General features: G+C 33.0%; 1 pseudogene across 1 annotated transcript in view; it reads left to right on the top strand.

Annotated features, from left to right (window-relative positions):
* The window catches only part of LOC143223275 (agrin-like), a 97,864-nt pseudogene that overhangs the window by 26,435 nt on the left and 47,867 nt on the right, over positions 1-23,562 (top strand). Inside the window, exons 3-6 of the transcript XR_013012796.1 lie at positions 709-924; positions 3,593-3,805; positions 7,727-7,821; positions 14,056-14,170. The product of XR_013012796.1 is annotated as an agrin-like (transcript). The remainder of the gene's footprint in view (positions 1-708; positions 925-3,592; positions 3,806-7,726; positions 7,822-14,055; positions 14,171-23,562) is intronic.

Genomic DNA, 23,562 nt, shown 5'->3' with positions numbered 1-23,562 from the left:
CTTCTATAATACAAATCAATTTAAATTTCTTAAATTAGTGATGCATCTCTTTAATTTTATCTCTTGTACTTTTTGTGAGCCAGCTGTTTGTTTTTCTTGGATTTACCCTTTTCGTTTTGTCAGGAATATATTTGTTTTGAATATTGATAAAGTTTTTACATTTGATCGGTGTCTCTAAATAACTCAACTGCCCAATTCACAACACATAATTCTTGTTGCAGCTCTTAAAAGTTTGCTTTTCTTGAAATTTGGTATCAAAATATCACTATTCATTATCTTCATACACATTAAAACATCAAACTGAATACAGCAATGTTTACTTGTTCTCCAGTTTCTATCCTCTCATTCAAGTATATATTAGAAATCAACAATAAATCTAAAATATCATTATTTCTAGTAGGTTTCTTGACCAATTGGTGAAGAAATCCATCTTGAACAGTTACTATAAACCTTTTCCCCTCATGATTTAACTCTTCTATTTCCCAATCAAAGTGTGTGAAGCTAAAATCACCCATGATTATGACTTAATCAACAGCTGAAAACTTAATCTCATTGTAAAGTCTCTCACTAAGCCAAGAAGTGAAACAAATCTCGGTTAAATATAGGTCTAGAGCCAGGTGTTAATTATAATTACTGAATTCAGTGGAAATTGTCCTTTAGTGAACTAACGTCCTAGTTCAAATGTAGCATACCGTCTGTTGTATCAAGGGGCAAACCCGTGCGAGAGTGTTCAGTGCGGTCCTGGTCAAGAATGTGACATAGACAGGTATGGCATCGCCAGTTGCAAGTGTCCAGCTAGCTGTGAGCCCGTCATGAGGCCCGTGTGTGGAACAGACGAAAAAACCTATGACAGCGAATGTGAACTACGGAGACAAGCTTGTCTTCAGAAGATGGACGTAACCGTAGCTTACAGAGGAATCTGTGGTAAGTGAAATCTGATGTGTGATCAGAAAGTGTTGTAAATATCCATAAAGTATTACTGGAACTCTTTAAGAAAACAGAAACTGACAAAGAAAATAAACCATTTGTCGGGTAATACATGTTGACTGTTAACAAAGGAATGAATTTAGGCACACGTAGCTAAAGGTCTAAATATATTTGTGGTTGTGTATTGTTGTACTGAATAACAAACAAACTTTTCATAAATTCTCTGATCAAGACACAGAGTCCTCGTATATTTAATTATTATAAACAGTCTCTCTTTCATTCCGGTACAATTTATCATTGTTATCACAACAACATCTTTCTTGCATCCTGCAAGATGTATGTTTTTTTTTTAACGTAACTGATCATTTACCATTTTTGAAATCCCTTGACGGGTTGTGACGTCAATACAGGTTAACGTAGAGGACCGATATAATTATATTATACCTTCACAGTACATTATTTAGTCATGTCCTACTACAAACGCATAAAATGTTTAATCAGGTCGATTCGCTTTCTGAAACGTTTGTTGACATCATATTCAGAGATAAACTTTCAATTAATACATTATAAATATGTGTTGTGCAACATGTAACATTAATCTTACAAAGAACCTTTGTATCCTGAATTCTGTTACGTACCTTAAGTTTATTAATACTTCAGACATGTGTTGCAAGTGTTTATGTACTTTATGTTTTATTGATACTTCAGACATGTGTTGCAAGTGTTTATGTACTTTATGTTTATTGATACTTCAGACATATGTTGCAAGTGTTTATGTAATTTATGTTGTATTGATACTTCAGATATGTGTTGCAAGTGTTTATGTACTTTATGTTTTATTGATACTTCAGATATGTGTTGCAAGTGTTTATGTACTTTATGTTGTATTGATACTTCAGATATGTGTTGCAAGTGTTTATGTACTTTATGTTTTATTAATACTTCAGACATGTGTTGCAAGTGTTTATGTACTTTATGTTTTATTAATACTTCAGACATGTGTTGCAAGTGTTTATGTACTTTATGTTTTATTAATACTTCAGACATGTGTTGCAAGTGTTTATGTACTTTATGTTTTATTAATACTTCAGACATGTGTTGCAAGTGTTTATGTACTTTATGTTTTATTAATACTTCAGACATGTGTTGCAAGTGTTTATGTACTTTATGTTTTATTAATACTTCAGACATGTGTTGCAAGTGTTTATGTACTTTATGTTTTATTGATACTTCAGATATGTGTTGCAAGTGTTTATGTACTTTATGTTTTATTGATACTTCAGATATGTGTTGCAAGTGTTTATGTACTTTATGTTTTATTAATACTTCAGGTATGTGTTGCAAGTGTTTATGTACTTTATGTTTTATTGATACTTCAGATATGTGTTGCAAGTGTTTATGTACTTTATGTTTTATTGATACTTCATATATGTGTTGCAAGTGTTCATGTACTTTATGGTTTATTAATACTTCAGACATGTGTTGCAAGTGTTTATGTATTTTATGTTTTATTGATACTTCAGATATGTGTTGCAAGTGTTCATGTACTTTATGTTTTATTAATACTTCAGACATGTGTTGCAAGTGTTTATGTACTTTATGTTTTATTGATAATTCAGACATGTGTTGCAAGTGTTTATGTACTTTATGTTTTATTGATACTTCAGACATGTGTTGCAAGTGTTTATGTACTTTATGTTTTATTGATACTTCAGACATGTGTTGCAAGTGTTTATGTACTTTATGTTTTATTAATACTTCAGACATGTGTTGCAAGTGTGTATGTACTTTATGTTTTATTAATACTTCAGACATGTGTTGCAAGTGTTCATGTACTTTGTGTTTTATTGATACTTCAGACATGTGTTGCAAGTGTTTATGTACTTTATGTTTTATTGATACTTCAGATATGTGTTGCAAGTGTTCATGTACTTTATGTTTTATTAGTACTTCAGACATGTGTTGCAAGTGTTTATGTACTTTATGTTTTATTAATACTTCAGATATGTGTTGCAAGTGTTTATGTACTTTATGTTTTATTGATACTTCAGATATGTGTTGCAAGTGTTTATGTACTTTATGTTTTATTGATACTTCAGATATGTGTTGCAAGTGTTCATGTACTTTATGTTTTATTGATACTTCAGACATGTGTTGCAAGTGTTTATGTACTTTATGTTTTATTAATACTTCAGACATGTGTTGCAAGTGTTCATGTACTTTATGTTTTATTGATACTTCAGACATGTGTTGCAAGTGTTCATGTACTTTGTGTTTTATTGATACTTCAGACATGTGTTGCAAGTGTTTATGTACTTTATGTTTTATTGATACTTCAGATATGTGTTGCAAGTGTTCATGTACTTTATGTTTTATTGATACTTCAGATATGTGTTGCAAGTGTTTATGTACTTTATGTTTTATTGATACTTGCAGATATGGTTAAGTATGTAATTATGTTCCCTTAATTGAGTTAAGACTTGTACAACTGATTATGATATTTCTAGTTATGTATAAAGTTGTCACTGTTAGTGTCGTGTTTTCTGTTCCTGTTTTGTTTCTTGTTGCTGTGAAAACATCAACCTCTTATTAAATGTTATAAAAGTTAAGTCTTCGAAAAAGAAATCTAGAAAACCATCACTAGTTAGGTTCTGTTGTTTTACAGATTATAAAGGGCCTTGTCGCGAGTTTCCTTGTCGATACGGGTCTATGTGTTTCATCAGAGACGGTATCCCTCTTTGTGAATGTCCAACGTGTACAGAAGAGTTTCGGCCAGTGTGCGGCAGCGATGGAATTCTCTACAATAACCCTTGTAAACTGAAGAAGGAGGCCTGCGAAAAACAAATAGAAATCAGCGTGGCTTTCGAAGGACTTTGTGGTAAGCAATAAATGTAATAGAAATCAGCGTGGCTTTCGAAGGACTTTGTGGTAAGCAATAAATGTTATCTCTTAAAACAGCCACTGCTCACGCCTTTCACAATGTAATAAAATAAGTGGTTTGAGCATACACAGACCAGGTAGAATATAGTGCTTCCCATGATCCGTATATACGAATGGTGTCTAAAAAGTTCGTGGCCCGACCCGTAAAGAGAAAAAGAGACAGTGGCTCAACTGCTATTTATTTTTCAACACAATATCCCACATAACCGTGGATTTTATTCGTCGCCTTGGCCTAGAAAGTGGGTTTTCTTAGAGTAATTCCATTTCGTCCCTCAGCAAAATTTCTATTAAAATTGGGGTTCATTGATCCCAGCCCTGAAAAGGCCCGTCTTAAATTATTTTTAAAGTGTTAACATACGCTATACAAGCTCACAAACAATAACTGATAAAGTTAAAATCTACAAGCCTCACTGACTAGAACAAGAATATTTTCATTTTAAACAGATGCGGACATGCATCTCTCTCACCTCACTCCTCAATAAACCATCAACTGCTCATTCATCCGTAATATCCTCACAGCTTCTCCCGACTTTCATAATATCCTCACAGCTTCTCCCGACTTTTTAATGTCCTCACAGCTTCTCTCGACTTTCTGTAATATCCTCACAGCTTCTCTTGACTTTCCGTAATATCCTCACAGCTTCTTTCGACCTTCCATAATATCCTCACAGCTTCTTTCGACCTTCCGTAATATCCTCACAGCGTCTCCCGACTTTCTGTAATATCCTCACAGCTTCTCTCGACTTTCCGTAATATCCTCACAGCTTCTTTCGACCTTCCGTAATTTCCTTACAGCTTCTCCTGACTTTCTGTAATAAACTTAATCAACAGAATTAATATCATCCCTTGATTATATCAACTTAAGAAAATGTAAAGTCAAGCGTCCTTTGATGCTCAACCATGCAGTGGAATGAGGAGAAACACACATTTTTGACCGCCCCTGGTCATATTTCATTACCTGAATTCATTCCTTTAACCTAGATAACTGCCACGCTGTGTTGTTGTTTGTTACTTAGCCGATACACGTGCACCAATGGAGCTCTAGGACTCCTGCTAAAATAACTATTCTTCTTCGTCTTCAGACTGTGACTGGGCGGTGTGTACGAGACCATCATCACTCTGAACTCTTCAGTCCTTCGGAAAGGTTAAGAAAGATAAAAAGAAAACCTCACTTAGAGCTAATTATAGTAAATATGAGGTGACTTCGAAACCAGCATGATGGATAACGTTCAAAGCGATTTTTTGAGCTGGAAGAGAAGAAGAGCTGGTTTTCTTGAGCAATCTTTTTTTCTTTGATTTATTGACCCAAACTGTTTATTAAGAATGCCTACCACTCTCCTGTAACTATTTGGCCCATTTCCAAACAATAAATCCATAAAACGCCCTTGGTAGCCCAAATAATTGATGCCATATCCTTCTCAGCAGAAGGATGTGACTTTTGTGAGGGAAGGAAAGGAATAGGTAGTAATGAACTTCGATGTTTCCTTTGCAAACTTTGCATTTTTGACTATAAATTAAAGTGCCGAACTCACGTTTAATTTCTAGTGATGAATCTATTGAAACCTTTAGAGTAGGTATTGGCTTTTTAAAACTTATATCCACTTCTGCTCAAATGACAACATACTTGGAAACTATGTGGTTTCCTTAGTCAGGCCAACAGTCACTCCAAATCTTACTACAATAATTCTATCCATCAACACTTGCTCTACTAAATTTATAATGATAATTCTTCTGTCATACATAACAAAATCATGAATATCACCTATTGAGGTCAAGGTCAAGGGCCGATCTGACCTCGGATTATCTTCAAATGATTATCCACTGCGCCTAAATTCAGCACACCGCTTCTTCACTCATGATTATACTGAATCATTTTAATGTTGTTTTCATGTCCTGGTGGTGGGCTCAGCATGGCCAGGTGGTTAGAGTGCTCGCCTCTTAATCTGAGGGTCACGGGTTCGAATCCTCAACACACAAAACATTCTCGTCCTGTCAGCCGTGAGGGCAGCACAAGTGACGGTTAATCCCACTATTCGTTGATAAAAAGTAGTCCAAGAGTTGGCAGTGGATGGTGATGACTAGCTGCCTTCCCTCTGGTCTTACACCGCTAAATTAAGGACGGCTAGCACAGATAGCCCTCGAGTAATTTTGTGCGAAATTCAAAAACAAACAAACAAGCAAACCAGCATCTTAGTTACCCCACAAAGCATCATTTAGTATCAACAAACTATCCTCGTCTTAGTTGCATAACAGACCATCCTTTGATTCCAACAATTTATAGTTATCTTAGTTAACTTACACAACATTTTGTAATTCCAAAAACGTTTTGTTCTCTTAATTACCTTACAGAACATATTACAATTCCAACAGATTATCATTGTCATAGTTACTTTACAGAACGTATTTACAGCTAAAAATAAAACCAAGCGTAATAAGTTTATGTTTCACGTCTCTACGCGACTTTTTGATGTAAACTGTACTTTTAAACTTTCGATTTTCTTCATTTACTCCCAGAAAATGTTAATATCACAAAGTAATAAACACAATTATCCAGTTGACATGAATGTCCATCACAGCTGTGTCCTAACAATGACGAGTGTATTGCATCGTTAGGTGAATCATCGGTCAGTTGACATCAATGTCCATCATAGCTTTGTTATAACAATGAGTAGTGTAATGTACCACTAATTGAACCATTGGTCAATTGACATGAATGTCTACAACAGTTGTGTTATAAGAATGACTAGTGTATTGTATAGCTAGGTTAACCATCGATCAGTTGACATCAATGTCAATCACAGCTGTGTTATAATAATGACTAATGTGTTGTATAGCTAGGTGAACCATTGGTCAATTGACATGAATGTCTACCACAGCTGTGTTATAAGAATGACTAGTGTATTGTATAGCTAGGTTAACCATCGGTCAGTTGACATCAATGTCAATCACAGCTGTGTTATAATAATGACTAATGTGTTGTATAGCTAGGTGAACCATAGGTCAATTGACATGAATGTTCATCACAACTGTGTTATAACCATGATTACATTTCTCCCCTTCTAGATGTTGTATTAGTGAATAGTACTTGTCTTCTAAACCTCAATGTTAAAAGTACGAATAACTGGAATGATTTAATTAATGACACCAGTTAGTAATTACAGTAAGTTCAGCATGATCTTGACCTTTGCTTTGGACAAAATAAAGCAGAACAATAGTATTGAAGATGACAAAAAATGTACTAAGTAATACGCTAAGATTGTTTGTAATACTGTGTACAGAATGTTTTGTTCGTATGAGTTTGTAGCTTTAGCGTTGTCTTCCTGCATCAGATACTGACGTAAAACAATAATTGTATTACTGTATCAAATAGCTGGTGGTAAATATATATATTTCAGTCACTTCTTACTTGCAGTTATGCGGCAAAATCCTCAATTTCTGTAAAACAACTTGGAATATCTATTCTCATACTTATTTCTCATCCATTGATTCATCTTTTTTTTCATAGAGAAAATTTGGATTATTATTTTGTCTACTAAGCCAATAGTAGTAACCTCATTTTATTGAAAGTAATAGTAACAACAAATAAATATATTTCACTGACAATCTTCGTTGAAATATTTAATAAAATCATTTAACAGCACCAGCGATTTAAAATACACAATAATTTATTGTTAAAACTTAAAACCAATTAAAGCTAAGAAACTCTACACGTTTCAACATACTTCTATTGATTGTTTGTCAGCACAAGTTTCAGAGAGACTAACTCTCTTTCAAATCGGATATGAAAAGTTGAATTAAATTGAAATTTGTTTACTGTGTGTGAAAGAGTTTTGAAGAGTGTAGATTTCGACGTTTCCAGATGGCTGTGAGAACAAGAGATGTGAGTACAACGCTGTGTGTGAAAGTGACGGAAATGGAAACGCCAAGTGTGTTTGTCCCGAGACATGTGTTCAGGTACGAATTGTTAGTTTATTATTTTAAACAACACAACACTATGAGTTATTGAAAGGTGTTCCTTTAGAGTGGTGTACCTTTTTTTCATATTTTTAATCTGTTTTTATTATTTGAACGAGTTCATCATAATTTAATCGATGTTACCATGATTCAGTTCTCAACATTGTTTAATCTGTCTTTTCATAATTTTAACAGTTTTACCATAGTTTAATCGGCCTTATCATGGTTTTATTGGTCTTCGTCATTTTAACTGTCTCTTACTTCTATGATTATTATTTTAAACATAATAATATTGTTTAAAACACCGGAATTAATATAAAAATAATATGTTATGTTAAGTCCGTTTGACTCAGTGAGGCGTTTGATTCTTTTCACTGTGTATTTCACGTAACTTTGAAACTCACAGTCTTCTAAATTTTCCTAAATGTTTCTCGATGGAGCTACGCTCATAAACGTTATTGTGATGCAATTATAAAAGATTTATTAACTTTCATAGTTTAGAAGTACTCGCAAGTAATCATTTCACCTTGTAAAGTAAAAACACTTATAAAAGAAAGATTATTTTCTAACAATGGGCATTATTTACTTTTATGTGATATACAGAAGAAAGTTAAATATCTACTTAAAATATATGTTGCTCTTTATGTTATACTAATTAGTATTTTCTTCTTCAGTGGACAATTTCGATTCAAAGTGTTTTTCTTTCTTTCTTCGTTTCTGCTGTTGTTTTCAGTAAATTGTTTCGTTCAAAGTTATTTTGTGTTTTTATTTCCTTCCATACAGTGTTGAGATAAAGCTGTGCTTTCTGGTTCAGAATAATTAATTAATAATTATAATGTACTGAATACATTATAATAAAGCCTCGTTAAAATAAAGACACAGTGGAACACTATGTATTGGAACTATATTTTCACATACGGGGGACGAATGAAAAGGCAGTCCCACGCTAGTACAGCAGTAAGTGTACGGATTTACAACGCTAAACATAAGGGTTCGATTCCCAGCGGTGGGCTCAGCAGATAGCCCGATGTGGCTTTGGTATAAAAAAAAATACAAAAAGTGGTCTTCCTTCCAAATGTTGTTAATTTGATATAACTTTTACTAGATAAAAGAACAACATGTGTAAAACTACATGTTTTTATAACACACTCGACGAGATCTGTTCAACTATGATCTCAAATTGTAATTTTAACACTGGCTTTTGTAAATACCACAACGTTTCACGATTTTAGTTATATTTTCTCATAACAAGTGTTGTGAACCTGCTGTAGTTTCTTACATCTTCTTGTTATAATCAACCTATAAAATGATCAAACAAGTTTCTCTACAATAATCTAACGTAAAAATAAAACTCAAAATAACACAAACCAGTTTACTATTCAGTCTCCACTCCCATGAATTTCAGTACTGTTTAACATCGATGCGATATACTTACAATGAGTTCATACAGATATTCTTGAGATATTTGGTTTGCGATCTTTTGTTAATTGGTTTAACTCAACCCATAAATGTTCAAGTGGATTAATATCAGGTGACTAACCTGACCATTCCATAACACCATTTCTCTTATTTCTAAGATATCTTTTAACGACTCCAGAATTGCTGAGAAACTTGTTTGATTATTTTGTAGTCTAGTTGGAATAGGAAAATATGATAAACTACAACAGGTTCACAACAATTTTTATAAGAAAATGTAACTAAAGTCATGAAAAGTTCTGGTATTTACGAAATCCAATGTTAAAATTAGAATTTGAGATCATATTTGGACAGATCACGTCCAGTACGTTCTAAAAACATATAGTATTACATGTTTTCTGTTATTTAATAAAATATATAACAAATTAACAAGATATTCAAGGAGAGGACTACTTTTTTGTGTACACCTCCTGTATGTATAACAGAGACTGTTGGTATAACAACAATGTTTCGACCTCTTTATGTCGTCATTACCACCCACCGTCAACTCGTTTGCTATTCTTTACCACAAATAATGAAACTGACCATCACATTTTTACTTCCCCATGGTCGAAAATGCGAGCATATTCAATGACATGATTCAAACGAATGCACCGCAGATTGTGAGTGGAACAAAATAACTCGCAGGCCATGCAGGTCTGATATTCATCTTATTTCAGGTAAAGTCATTGGATGCATTTTCTATAGATATATGCGCGATTAGATAGTGAATTGAAACTATGACAGGAAAACCATCGTTCTCGTATACGTGATGGCTTATGGAAAGCATGAAGGGTATAGAGGTCTACTTTGGACATCACAATACTACATTTGAGTCTTCTTTAATGGAAACTGCGCTGCAGGGCCACTGTACGGTCGTTAGGTAGAGCATAATCAAACATGGCAACTGAATTCAGTGTCTATGGAGTAGCACTCGAAAATTATTTACAATTAATGTACCCAACTTCTGTAGTTTCAGTTGAAGGTTGGTTTAAGTTTTCTTATGGTTCAATTATTTGTTTGATTTGTGAGTTCTGCTTCAGTGGATAAATGTCTTTTAATGATGAGTGAATTTTTTATTTAATTATTAGCTTGAGTTATAGTAACTCGCTCAATGGATATTTTCGGTATCTTAATTCATTTCATTTATTTCAGTGGTTAAATTAATGTATGCTTCCTCATTGACTGGATAACTTCAGTTGAAATTAGTTCTTTTAATTTTTACTTTGAGTTATGACTATTGGTAGCTTCAGTTCCAAATCAGTTGAGTTTTTAGTAATAAAGTTTAGTTATGTTTATGGATAATTTCAAAACTAATATAGTTTTTTCTAGTATTTGATTTATTTCTATGTGCAGTTTCGGTACCAAGCTGGTTTCATTTTTTCAGCAATCTAACAGACTTTACTATCGATAGTTTCAGTTCAGGGTTAGTTGAGATTTTTAGTGATTGATATATGTATATACATACATGGATAGTTTTAATTCAAAACTGGATAAAATTTCTATTTTTAGTATTGTTTCCAAAACGTTAATAACACGAACCAATGAAGCGAATAATTTCGTATTATGTTTTTTAAAGTGGATAGTATGAAATATTCCTGTTGTTTGTCAAAGATATGTAGACTAAAACATACATTTGAGGAAGACAAATGTGATTAGTTTGTTTCTAACAAAAGTTGAAAAGTAAAGTATCATAGCTTAATGCATTTGTAAATATATATTCATTACAAAAAAATACATATAATTGTATTTACAGAAGGAAACAGATGATAAACTCACTTATTGTGAATTACCATAACAATTGAAATAACGTTACAGTTGCCTGCGTTCTGAACATTGTAACACAGATATCTATTTGTTATTTTATTTCAAATTATTATTTAGCAATTTAAGTAAATTCCAGAGTCTAAACAGAGATGCTATAATTAAGAATAAATAAAATCCTAGAACGTGCAGTAAATATATCACCCCGAAAAGGATATAAAATCAAGGATATTAAAAAAAACATTCAGTAATTCTCACAATATTTAAAGAACGTTTGTCTCCGGTTTCTCGAAGGCTTACACGCTAAAATTCAATGTTCAGTTCCTGCGATTAACTCAGCATGGTTAGACTGTTGTGAAACTTATTTTGAAGCAGCTCTGTATTTGACACAAAGTTTACTTATACGTAAAACATCAGGCCTAAATGTAAATAGTCATCCCTTATTTTATCTGTATTTTTTGGAAAATAAAAATTGATAAAAAACCATTATAAGGATAAATTCCCTTAGCAAGTCAGTGATAAATACAGAAGAACGTGATAATACTACCTCGTGCAATATTCGGACATTTATATCCGTATTAAATTTCAAATAGATGATATTGTGAAGTTAATCGCGAGGCAAAATTTAACTTAAAATCACACCTCAATGTGTTGTATGTTCTCAAACTTTGCTTGCTTAGTTTAGAAAGTTGCACATAGATAAATTTATAAATTTGTACAAAGGGTTCAATACATTACAATAAAACGAATTTGAATACCTATTTCCAAATATAGGGTTCAAACTATCATTCTCACATGACAACAAAAGTGAGTATAAAGTTACAGTGGAACGGAATGTATCAGAACTACATAAATTTTGTCATTTTTGGAGAAATACCTCTAATTATTACCCCACTCCTGATTGTAAATCAGTGCTGGAACATTATAGATATCACGTGGGCCACCACATTCCCGCGTCATAAGAACAAACTTTGAAGACACTTTGGCGGCACCAATCAAAAGAGGTTACTTGGTACATGGTAGTACCGCTTTAAGTGTTGTTGTTTTTTTACACTTATAAACAGTTATTATCATACTTACTGCGGTAGTTCGCACTGATGTACATAGTAAAGTTAGAGATAAATAGGCTATGTTTGCTTGCACTTGTTATAGGTATACATGCTCATATGAGAGGTATTATCATATAACCTGTTTAATCTTTAATTAGTGTCCCATTTTGACGGAGACGTTATTTAGGGGAAATACGGTATTTATAAACCCAGGTGATGAGGATATGTTCAGATCAACGATTTAGAATTACCGCGACGGAGATATCCATTGTATTTAGTGACATTGGAAAACAAAATCATATAAATCAACTTAGGGTTTCAGGACCACCAAAAGCGAGACCTGCAGTAAGTCTTACCACAGCCATAATAAGCAAAGTACCGTCGGCGTTTTCTATAATACAGATAGCCATCCACTTGCTCCTGGTAACAGAAAACAACATAAAAAAGAAGGGCCTTCATCTGGAAAAGCGATACAAGTCACGTGTACTCAAGTTGCTTTCCCGACATAACCGTTCAAGCGTCAAATAGCTCAAGTAGTCAGAGAGTGAAATGACTGCTCATGCAGTTTAATATGAAAACATACCGATCAAGTCTCCTGTATTTACGATCAGACCATTGGAATGAACGCTAGGGACCAAAGCCCTTATACACTTATGGAGAGCAGGGAGAAAGTGTGAGTGTTCTTTGAACCTGACAACTTTACATTGAAGCCTTCTTGAACAGAAAGTGCGTCACAATGGTATTATCAAGATGCGTTGTCGTCAGACAGGACATGATAGAACGTGGTGACATGGACTGTTACAACTTGGCGAAACCAAAAAAAAACATTTTAATATAACGAACTCAGTTTCTGTATGTGTGTGTGTATATATATACATAAAGTAACATTCTTACTTATAAAAATTTTTTTGTTGGTTTACAGAGAATGTTTTAGCAAGAGCTAGCTTAGTTACTAAAGACTACTTATGCGGTATTGATTTCTTTTAACGTAAAGCACATCACCCAGAGCACTATGCTTCATTTATTGACAATGTTCCGTGTCTATTTTGAAAACACGTAATTCTAAACATAATTTTGTTACATACTGCTAATTTTCCACTAAAAGCTTTAGATACAACTGTAATACCTCAAACAACCTCAGAATAAAAATATTTTTGCGATAAATCAGTGGTGAGACACATGCTGTGTAAAGTCAACCATTCCAGGTACTTAACTGAGGACCCATCCGTCTGTGAGATGTCAGCCTTGTTTACTGTCTTGGCTAACGTGAAAAAAATGTAGTGTAGACATGCCACGACATCTTTGGTTCTGGTTCTCTATAGGACTAAATGTAGTGTAAACGTGTTATGACATATTTGTTACAGTTGCTCTATAGGACCAAAACAAATATTGTTCTTTTTCACTAAACGTTAGTAGAAATATAAACAAACTCAAGTGGTAGAGAGAAAATAAATATTATTATTATATTACTATACATCTGCTCAAAATCTATACGAATGGCTAATATTTCACTCTAATTAAAAACGTAAGCTAGAATTAGATGATTAACGGAAAACTACGAATTATTGATGTCAACTGTTATTTATCGTTTATTCTTAAATTAGCTTTAATGTGTTCCTAAAGTACAAACCGTTGATGTCAACTGTTATGTATCGTTTATTCTTAAATTAGCTTCACTGTGTTCTTAAAGTACAAACTATTGATGTCAAATGTTATGTATCGTTCATTCTTAAATTAGCTTTAATGTGTTCTTAAAGTACAAACTATTGATGTCAAATGTTATGTATCGTTTATTTACAGGTTGAAGATACTCGGTTTAAGTTATGATCGTATCTGCAAGATCCAGTAATTTCTATTGCATAATATATTTATTGTTTTTCAAAATGATTCATTTTAAGTTTATAATGTACATTCTAATAATGAAAACAAATCTGAAATGGATGATGAAGTTAAAACTGATTTCCAGTTAGAGTCGCCAGTGTGCGGAGACGATGGTGAGACGTACAACAATGAATGTCTTCTCAAGGTGGCTGTTTGTAATAAGAAGAAATATATCAATGTGGCGTCTAAAGGCCCGTGTGGTGAGTTTCAAACATGAACAGACTTAATGCAATGAATGTTTATAACAACGTATAAAGTGAACTATATATATCACATTAAATACATTCTTCTGCTGTATCAATTGCGTGCTGATACCAGTTCACGAATCGACAGAAGAATGAACCTGTAAAGTTCTTCATTATTTTTAATGAAAATATCAAATACATCCTGTTATTTTATCTGATTTAAATATTTTATCTGATGTAATTTCTAGTATTGCTTATATTTTAATATAATATAATAGTTCCCCTCGACCTGTTTAAAACATGTTTATATTGTACTTATATTTTAATATAATATAATAGTTCCCCTCGACCTGTTTAAAATATGTTTATATTGTACTTATATTTTAATATAATATAATAGTTCCCCTTGACCTGTTTAAAACATGTTTATATTGTACTTATATTTTAATATAATATAATAGTTCCCCTCGACCTGTTTAAAACATGTTTATATTGTACTTATATTTTAATATAATATAATAGTTCCCCTCGACCTGTTTAAAACATGTTTATATTGTACTCATATTTTAATATAATATAATAGTTCCCCTCGACCTGTTTAAAATATGTTCATATTGTACTTATATTTTAATATAATATAATAATTCCCCTCGACCTGTTTAAAACATGTTTATATTGTACTTATATTTTAATATAATATAATAATTCCCCTCGACCTGTTTAAAACATGTTTATATTGTACTTATATTTTAATATAATATAATAATTCCCCTCGACCTGTTTAAAACATGTTTATATTGTACTTATATTTTAATATAATATAATATTTCCCCTCGACCTGTTTAAAACATGTTTATATTGTACTTATATTTTAATATAATATAATAGTTCCCCTCGACCTGTTTAAAACATGTTTATATTGTACTTATATTTTAATATAATATAATAATTCCCCTCGACCTGTTTAAAACATGTTTATATTGTACTTATATTTTAATATAATATAATATTTCCCTCGACCTGTTTAAAACATGTTTATATTGTACTTATATTTTAATATAATATAATAATTCCCCTCGACCTGTTTAAAACATGTTTATATTGTACTTATATTTTAATATAATATAATAATTCCCCTCGACCTGTTTAAAACATGTTTATATTGTACTTATATTTTTAATTTTTGTGTTATTTCTTTGCATAAACTTACACAATAAAAATATTTGCACTCTGTTTACCGCGGGGAATGAACCCCCCATTTTAGCGTAAGCAGTTTGTAACACACCTTAATATTTTTTTTTATTTCCTTTAGTCAGCTCGTGTTATTAAAGATTTAAAGCCTGTTTTTTTAAGGAAAGTGTAATACAACACAGTTAACTTCAACACATATTCTGTGATTTATTCAGCTTTATCGATTCGTATTTATGTATGATTCACGGTTTAATTATTCAAACCTGATATTTGTAGCCGGGTTTGTTTTTTTTATTTAAACCTGATGTACGTATCTAGGCTTACCTATTCTATATTCTAGTTTGCTATATGATATCGGGCTTACGTATCTAAAACTGATGTATGTTTTTGAGCCAAGGTATCCTAGTCTTATGTATGTCTCTTGACTTACCTATTAGTAATTACATTCATTATTCATATCTTCTTTTTGGCGAAGTTCACTTCAGATAAATGATGAAGAGAACTTGTTAATGGTTCCATCACTGATAATACAGGTTCTTCAGCAGACTAACCTTTGATGATACAGGTACTTCAGCAGATTGACCTTTGATAATACAGGTCATCAGTAGACTGACCTTTGATGATACAGGTACTTCAGAAGACTGACCTTTGATGATACAGGTACTTCAGCAGACTGACCTTTGGTGATACAGGTCATCAGTAGACTAACTTTTGATGATGCAGGTTATTCAGTGGACTGACCTTTGATGATAAAAGTTAATCAATAGACTTACTTAACTTGGACTGATGTGGACTCTATAAAACACATCATTTGCTGTTTAAACTATATTAATGTATTTTTCCTTTTATTTCAAGTTCATCCTTTATTTAAGATGGATTGTATAGCCGTACTATAACACCAATTGAAGTCTAGTTTTATTTGCATTATGGATTGTATAGCCGTACTATAACACCAATTGAAGTCTAGTTTTATTTGCATTATGGATTGTATAGCCGTACTATAACACCAATTGAAGTCTAGTTTTATTTGCATTATGGATTGTATAGCCATACTATAACACCAATTGAAGTCTAGTTTTATTTGTATTATGGATTGTATAGCCGTACTATAACACCAATTGAAGTCTAATTTTATTTGCATTATGGATTGTATAGCCGTACTATAACACCAATTGAAGTCTAGTTTTATTTGCATTATGGATTGTATAGCCATACTATAACACCAATTGAAGTCTAGTTTTATTTGTATTATGGATTGTATAGCCGTACTATAACACCAATTGAAGTCTAATTTTATTTGCATTATGGATTGTATAGCCGTACTATAACACAAATTGAAGTCTAGTTTTATTTGCATTAACATTATATTGACATTTTGTTCGTTATTTCGTTTAAGATTTTCTCTGGTAAGTTTATGTATGGCGTCAGTGGTATGGGTTGGTGGTTATGGCTCAACTCGCAATCTGAGAGCTGCTGGTTCGAATCCATGTCGATGAATATGCTCGTCCTATGTGGTTTCTGAGTGGGGTAGCCATCCAAGTGTAAATATTCTTGGCTTACAACAATGCCAGCCAACCCCAGACTACTGGTATTAAAGGGTAAACCAAGCACATCCACATTAGTTGGAGTTTCAACACAGTATTGCTGAAACTGTTCTTGTTGTTTTCTTCTTTCATCTTTTTGCTCATACCACAGTAAAACATAATTTGCACCAATCCTCTCCAAGTATCCCTTACTGGGAAGAACGTTCTCTTATCATCTCCTGGTCTTCTTAGGACTTGGTGCCCAGCTTTTGGAACGTTGTGGGGGTGAGGAATGGTTCTGATTGTTGTGACTGTGGAAGTACCAACTGTACTCCTTGTTTCTGTCCACTGAGTGAGGAATGGTTCTAATTATAGTGATTGTGGAAGTGCCAACTGTATTTCTTGTTTCTGTCCATTGAGTAAGGAATGGTTCTAATTATAGTGATTGTGGAAGTGCCAACTGTATTCCTTGTTTTTGTCCACTGAGTGAGAAGTGGTTCTGATTATAGTGATTGTGGAAGTGCCAACTGTACTCCTTGTTTCTGTCCACTGAGTGAGGAGTAGTACTAATTGTAGTGATTGTGGAAGTACCAACTGTATTCCTTGTTTTTGTCCACTGAGTGAGGAGTGGTTCTGATTATAGTGATTGTGGAAGTGCCAACTGTACTCCTTGTTTCTGTCCACTGAGTGAGGAGTGGTTCTAATTGTAGTGATTGTGGAAGTACCAACTGTACTCCTTGTTTCTGTCCACTGAGTGAGGAGTGGTTCTGATTATAGTGATTATGGAAGTGCCAACTGTATTTCTTGTTTCTGTCCACTGAGTGAGGTGGTTCTGATTATAGTGATTATGGAAGTACCAACTGTATTCCTTGTTTCTGTCCACTGAGTGAGGAATAGTTCTAATTATAGTGATTGTGGAAGTGCCAACTGTATTCCTTGTTTTGTCCACTGAGTGAGGAGTGGTTCTGATTGTTGTGACTGTGGAAGTACCAACTGTATTCCTTGTTTCTGTTCACTGAGTGAGGAATAGTTCTAATTATAGTGATTGTGGAAGTGCCAACTGTATTCCTTGTTTTTGTCCACTGAGTGAGGAATGGTTCTAATTATAGTGATTGTGGAAGTGCCAACTGTATTCCACTGAGTGAGGAGTGGTTCTGATTATAGTGATTGTGGAAGTGCCAACTGTACTCCTTGTTTCTGTCCACTGAGTGAGGAATAGTTCTAATTGTAGTGATTGTGGAAGTACCAACTGTATTCCTTGTTTCTGTTCACTGAGTGAGGAATAGTTCTAATCATAGTGATTTTGGAAGTACCAACTGTATTTCTTGTTTCTGTCCATTGAGTGAGGAATGGTTCTAATTATAGTGATTGTGGAAGTGCCAACTGTATTCCTTGTTTTTGTCCACTGAGTGAGGAATAGTTCTAATTGTAGTGATTGTGGAAGTACCAACTGTATTCCTTGTTTCTGTCCTCTAGACATTTTTTTGTCTCTCTTGTATCTATAAGTTACAGTACATTTTTCATTTAATTTTCTAATGTAACTTTTGTATTATCATTCCTTCCATGTTTTAACATAGTCCTTATTCTAGACATAATGAATCTCAATGTTCTTGGTTTATTATTCTCTTCGACTATATCAAGTCACTTTTTACTATGAGGATCTATCTGTGTCATTCTTGATCTGCTGAGTACTCATGTTATTTGTCACGGGACAACTTTCACAGATTTCTTATCTCACTGTCAGCTCTGTTGCGTTCAGTTATTGTCTTCATTATCTTGTGTTTCCCTCTTGTCACGGCGCAGGTAATAAAAAGTTTTCAGAGTAATATATCGGCATTTCCTTGGTTATATTGAAATGTACTTCTAAAGGTGTTGCAACTTTCTTTCTGTGTGTAAATTCTTCAATGAACACGATGCAGCATGATCTGTTTGGAGTGTACAGTTCTGTCAATTTAAGTATTGGTGAAAATGACTCAAGACTCATTGAGTCTTATTGATGTATTATTTTACATATTTTCTATGGACAATTTCTGGTTTACTTTACACACACACACTGATTACATGTCCCAGGAACCTCCTTCACAAACAAGACAACTCACATAGAATTCAGCTTGAATTTTTCTTCAATAGATCATAGACTCTTTTCTGCCTATCGCAAGCACCATGTAATTATTTTCTTGTGTAATTATGTCCTTCAAGTTGATGGTTATCGTATTTCCAAGTATTCTGAACAGCACACAGGTATGGTGCGTAACTCAAATACTAACACAGCAAAGTCTATTTCCTGCAGCCAAGTTGTCTCTCCTGGACTTACTTCACTGATTTGCACTTCGCACGTTCCGTTCTTCATATCTAATGTTAAAAACTGTTTTTAATCAGATAAAGTATCCAAAATAGACTCAGTCTTTGGACATCCTTTTCTCTGAGTTTACTGACCTTCCAGAAGTCTATACGTAACCATCCTTCTTCTTCCTTCTCTCTGATTTTACTGACCTTCCAGAAGTCTATACGTAACCATCCATCTTCTTCCTTCTCTCTGATTTTACTGACCTTCCAGAAGTTTATACGTAACCATCCTTCTTCTTCACATATGATGCCTATTGATTGTATTAAATTTCCTTTTCTCCTGTAATGTTTTAGTTTTTTAGAGCCCCAGCCACATTTGCAACTGGAAATGGTCTGATCCTCTAATGTTGGGCCTGTATCACCATTATTAAACTTATGTCCCGAGGTCCGCTTGACAAGGCATTTTGACATTTTACGAGCAAGTCCTTTAATCTGTGCAATTGTCGTAACAGCTCACAAAGTTATCTCCAATAAAGGTATCTAAACCTGTTGTTGTTTTTAATGTTGTAAGTCTTCACACTTGCCGTTGAACTATTGGACAGACAGGAGTTATTTTGTTCTTTTGTCTTGGGAATTTCACGCGAAGCTACTTGAGAATCATCTATACTAGTGTCCCTAATTAAGAAGTAATAAATTAGAGGTATTTCATCTAGTCAACATCTCTCAACGCCAACCTTTGGGCTATCACTAAAGAAAAGTAGAATTGAGTGTCTCATTATAATGCTCTCACAGTTGAAAGGGCTTGTATTTTAGATGATAGGATACAAACGACCAATAGATTACGAATACAGTGCCCTAACCTCCCCAAGAAAAACTGCTGTCTTTTAGTTGTCAGATCTACAATTGTTTTTATTGAGTTCAAGTATAAGTACTTCATTCCTTGTCACTGTAATTTCATTCTCTGGTGTATTATTTCTCATATAGTTCAGAGAACTAGCCTAATCAGAGTCTGTGAAATTACTGAAGCATGTTTAACCAAACTTCTATATTCTCTCTTCCTCAAAGTCTTATACCAACATCAAATATTCAACACAGAAGCTTCAGGCATTGATGGTGACTTTCAATTTGTCACAATAATGTGACCACTTGATGCTCACATCAATTTATCATATAGTTTCATTTGCGTAAGCTAATTTTCCACCTTTCATTACTGGGTCAGTTTAAACATTGCAAATGTAGAAACAGTTTCGAAAATTTCAGACGAAAGTCTTTCGAAATTTGCCCTTTTTGTCTGTGTTATTTTTATAGAAATATGCCTCCAAAACATTTTCCACAAAAAATCACAGTTGCTGCCCACTTTGTCTTTGTTCATCGTCAAAATTGTGCCTAAGTCAACTATCAAGGGAAGATCCAACTTCAATATGGTGGCAAGGTGTCTGTACAACTATTGCCACGACAAATGACGAACTCTGGAGTTAAATAGATATTAGGAAGGACTACATGTTTTAATGATGTGGCTTATGGAATCCAGAAGAACAGATAGTCCAAGCAAAAGTTTACTTACCGCCACTATCTTTAGAAAGATGTCAGAGAAAGAATGACGAAGCTGTCCAAATAAAGCATTATAAGACGAATATCTGAAAAACAAACAGAAGTTCATGTCGAAGCCACTTTCAATGTATCACCAAATATGGTGTGTATTTTCTCATAGCAAAGCTACATCGGCCTATCGAGGGAATCGAACCACTGATTGTAACGTTGTAAATCCTTAGATTTACCGCTGAACCAGTGGATGAATACCAGGAGTCACCCAGGAATGGAACCCCCATTGAATTTCCTGGACCATTTATCTATATGAAGAGAACTCCGCCAGTAACAAAACAACATATGACTAGAGGTCTTTCCATCTTTACATCATAAGCTATAGATATGAAACGAACGAGAATGTACTGTTACCATAAGCTATGGAAAAAATGCCTACCTAAATACATTGTGGCTGGACGATTTGCAAACAATAAATAAGTAAAAAAGTGTAATATTTGATTCTGTTAACCAAAATTCTTATTTTAATTTAATTTACACATTTACTTAGTGACGTAATTAATGTAGCATCTAGATTTATGAATATTAATATCCTTAATTTTCGAGATTTGCATTAGTGTTTATTATGGAAGCTTACGTTTCATAAATGTACCATTGCTTTGTTATGCAGTAGGAATATTTAAGAGAGTTAACAACTCAAGAAGTAGAGAGTGTCATGTGGTTTTTAAATAAAGACGTCTCTAGATATTTGTATTGTCAATTGGCCTGAAGGATGTATGATGTATTATGATATTAATATCTTAACACCTGAGATTTTTTAAAAGTTTTATAATAGTTTGAACAGAATAAAAATATAAGTTAGACGGTGCTATATTATAACTGTTTATTGAATTGTAATATTTTATTTTAATGAGGTTTAAGTAGTGAAATATTATTTGATTACTATTTTTAGTTAATTAATTAATGTTGAAGATGGTGAGTTCATGAAGAGTAGAGATAACAAACAAGTAAATTAAGGGGCAAATATTACTGCCCGACCCCACAGCCTCACATTTCATAGCTAACTGAAATAAATATATTAACTGAAATCAAGCTTCACCAATGAAGAGGCAGAAGAGTGCAGTCGAAGCAGTATAACGCAGGTAAATTCCTTTATGAGTCAGTAAAGATTAACATGATTCAAGGAAAGAATTCTTAGTGTATTTATAGAATAACTGTTTGTATCAATGACTTGGATTAACAACTTCTAATATATGGAAAAGTCAGTGCGTTTTGTGAACGCTACATTCCATGAAATTATTTATATGACGTGTCGTTGAGCAACAACGTATAACCTAATATTATTGTGAACCTATGTACTGAAATGAAATATACAGGCAACAAAACTGAAAAATATTGTTGATTAAAGAGGTTTTGTTTTTAAATGTTAGTGACATAACAGCTTAATTCAGAAACGATTTAAGTTTAATATTGAATCGATATTTTCTTTAATGATAAATTTTATACACTTGGATCCCAGGTGATCCCACAATTCCTCTTTACACTAGGCTATCATACCAACACTTACTACACTTACAAGGTTTCACGGTACGTACATAAACACACCCTCATATTTGCATCTCCGTCACTAAAATCGTAATGAGCAAGATAGTAATGAAACTGTTCTATTTGGATAAATGCATTTTTAGTTTTATGACTCTTTCTATTTCGAGAAATAAATTGTGACGTTATTTGACCCACTGGCGTAATTAGATTAGATTAGTTTCCTAAATTATTTATCTGTATCCATATTTGTTTTAATCTTACTATTTCATATCTTTGTTTGTTTTACATTACTCTTTAATACCTTTGTTTGTTTTACCTTACTATTTCATACCTTTGTTTGGTTTTACCTTACTATTTCATACCTTTGTTTGTTTTGTTTTACCTTACTCTTTCATATCTTTGTTTGTTTTACATTACTCTTTAATACCTTTGTTTGTTTTTACCTTACTCTTTCATATCTTTGTTTGTTTTACCTTACTATTTCATATCTTTGTTTGTTTTTACCTTACTATTTCATATCTTTGTTTGTTTTTACCTTACTATTTCATATCTTTGTTTGTTTTTACCTTACTATTTCATACCTTTGTTTGTTTTTACCTTACTCTTTCATATCTTTGTTTGTTTCTTCCCTTATTCTTTAACTTTTCCTAACTTACTCTTTCATACCTTTGTTTGTTTTTCATCTTACTGTTTTATAACTTTGGTTCTTTCTTGTCTTATTTGTATCAATATATTTTCTACTTTACTTATTTTGAACTGTGTGTATTATCTATGCTTGCTTTTTTGTATGTGTGTTTTTGGCCAAACCTCTTCATAATTGTAGGTTACTGTCTAACGTATACATATATATATATATATAATTGTTATTTTAACTCAGAAACAAAAACTCTGCATCAACTGAAAAGATCCGAGAATACAAGCTAAAATGTAGGATTGTAAAATGTACCCTAGGGTTAGGAGGTTACTGCTTATGTAGGACCCACATCGCGGTGAGAATACACCGTCTATCATTCTTAACTTCTATTCGCCGTTCTCACATAAGAAATAAAGAACAGCAATAGATATAGAATTAGAAATATCATCCAATATTGTTGCTTGTACCCTGGGGTCTTTTCAGTTGATGCAGCTTTCTTTGTTGTTTAATTTGTTTTTTATTTCGTTTTGTTTTTGAGTTAAAATAACAAATTATACAATTAGTGAGAGGTTTGGATTTGCTTTTTTTAACGCAGTTCTTTCTTATGATTTTACTCATTTAGTTTTATTAAAACGTAATTATTTTCACTAAAGTATATATGTATATATATGTGTGTGTGTTTTACT

This window comes from Tachypleus tridentatus, chromosome 1, assembly GCF_004210375.1.
Source record: "Tachypleus tridentatus isolate NWPU-2018 chromosome 1, ASM421037v1, whole genome shotgun sequence".
Classification (NCBI taxonomy): domain Eukaryota; kingdom Metazoa; phylum Arthropoda; class Merostomata; order Xiphosura; family Limulidae; genus Tachypleus; species Tachypleus tridentatus.
The sequence above is the reverse complement of the archived record's forward strand: the minus strand, read 5'-3'. Positions and strand labels throughout refer to the sequence as shown.